The 1,859-nt window shown below is 62.4% G+C and overlaps 1 long non-coding RNA gene across 1 annotated transcript in view; it reads left to right on the top strand.

Moving 5' to 3' along the window:
* The first annotated feature begins 972 nt into the window (after positions 1 to 972).
* Positions 973 to 1,859, top strand: part of LOC121103712 — an 18,226-nt gene continuing 17,339 nt past the window's right edge. The window contains exon 1 of the long non-coding RNA XR_005835896.1: positions 973 to 1,623. This is a non-coding gene — a long non-coding RNA (uncharacterized LOC121103712). The remainder of the gene's footprint in view (positions 1,624 to 1,859) is intronic.

The following is a 1,859-nucleotide window of genomic DNA, read 5'->3' as shown; positions in this document are numbered from 1 at the left end:
CCCAGGCCATTCCCCACCCAAAGGGAAAAGGAGGCATCACTCTGACCCCTCAGCCCCAGACTGCACAGAGTCTGTTTGGCCATGGCATGTACCTTCTCTCCCCATTATTGTGCAGGTTAACTTGCCCCCCCCCCACACCTGATTGACACACCCCCTCTGTACTGCACACTGGGCCATGCTCTCTGGCTTTTTGGACCGGCCTCTCCCACCCACTTCCTGGACTGTGAATCACCATGCATTCATGAGGCCCATCCAAGAAAGGCTGCCCTTTGGAGGGCACCGTCTCAGAGCTGGAGTTGGAGCCAAGGTGGTGAGGACTTATTCTGGCCAAGCAGGCATCCCTGGGACACCCCTAGCTCACACCCAGGGCCAGCTTCCCCATCTAAAAGTGGAACTTCCCCACAATCCCTTCTGGTGCTGAACCTGTCAGTGAACTGGCCCTGAGGGGTCTCCACTCACTCCCCAGGTTCTTGACCCCACACTCCCCACAAAGTCCAGGTGGCTGAGACCCCCTCAGAGAAACCGCCTCCCCAGCAAACAATACAAAGACCCTACAAGGCAGCAAGGACCTTCCTTGCCCTCGGGTTTTTACAACCAAAACGAGCCAAGATGATCACTGGTACGGAGGTCACCAGGAGGACATTAAAGTGTGACCCGTCCTAAGGATGTTCAAAAAAGAGCATCAGTGCGGGGCACCTGCGTGGTGCACTCGGTTAGGCGTCTGACTTAGTTCCAGCGCAGGTCACGATTTCACGGGTTCTGAGCTCACGAATTGGGCTCCGCGCTCAGCGGAGAGCGTGCTCGAAGACTCCTTCTGGTCCTCCAACTCACGCTCTCTCTTTCTCAAATAAATCTTTTTTTTAAATCATGTGTTTATTTAGGAAAACATAATTCTTACGACGTCCTTGTTGGAGAAACATGAGGCTAGAAATAAAAAAGCGCAAGCACCCTGTGCACAGCCACCCTCACTTAGATGCACAAACTCAGACACCAACACCGCTATGAGGCCGCGCATGCGCAGAGCAGAGTGTAGATCGGGGCGCCCCAAGATACCGCCCCATAAACCGCCGGGCTCAGGTGCGGTTCAGCGCACGCGCAGAGCCGAGCGGTGGGCGCCGCTGGACAGGCCTGACAGACAGCTGGGAGGAAGAAGTTCTGCGCACGCGCAGAGCGTGGTGCCCGAGCCGCAGAGCCCACGGCGACCGTAGGGGGCGAGCGGCCCGGCGCACGCTCAGAACCGCACAGCATGGCTGCAACTGGACGTTAGGGAACGGAGAGAGAGAAGTGCTCCTGCGCCCCCAAACGCAGACACGGGGGGCAGCGGGGCAAGATGGTGGTCGGGGGACCTGAGGGGTGGGCCCTTTGCAGGCCGAAAACCCAGGTACAACGTGTGCCTCCGAACTGGGCGGGCCAAGTCCTCCCCTTGAGTGGCCTGGTGCACGCGGTCGGGCAGCGAAAGACTCCTGAGGAGAAAAGGCGAGGGAAACGGCACTACGCAGGCGCACTGTGGCGGCGGCCCCGGCGCAGGCGCGAACTGGAGGCCCGGGACTGAGGCCGCCGGGCGCGCGGAGCGGCGAGGAAGGCCCTTTGTCGCCCGGCGGGTGTCGCCGCTGTTGTCCGCAGGTATTTATTGGTGCGCGCCGCGAGCGACCGCCCCTGGGCGGAGCCTGCGCCGAGGGCCCGCCCCGCCTGTGAGCGTCGGGGTCCGCCCGGGCCTGTGACGCCATCGGGAGGCGACGGGAAGGCCCCACGTCCCTGCCCTGTCACCTCGCGAGAGGGGGACCCCCGCCCGCGAACGTGGCAGCCCCGCTCGCCCGCCGCGACTCCGTCCCTGCGCCGTGCCCCCCCCCCCCCCCCCG

This window comes from Ursus maritimus, unplaced genomic scaffold, assembly GCF_017311325.1.
Source record: "Ursus maritimus isolate PB19 unplaced genomic scaffold, ASM1731132v1 scaffold_2, whole genome shotgun sequence".
Lineage (NCBI taxonomy): Eukaryota > Metazoa > Chordata > Mammalia > Carnivora > Ursidae > Ursus > Ursus maritimus.
The sequence above is the reverse complement of the archived record's forward strand: the minus strand, read 5'-3'. Positions and strand labels throughout refer to the sequence as shown.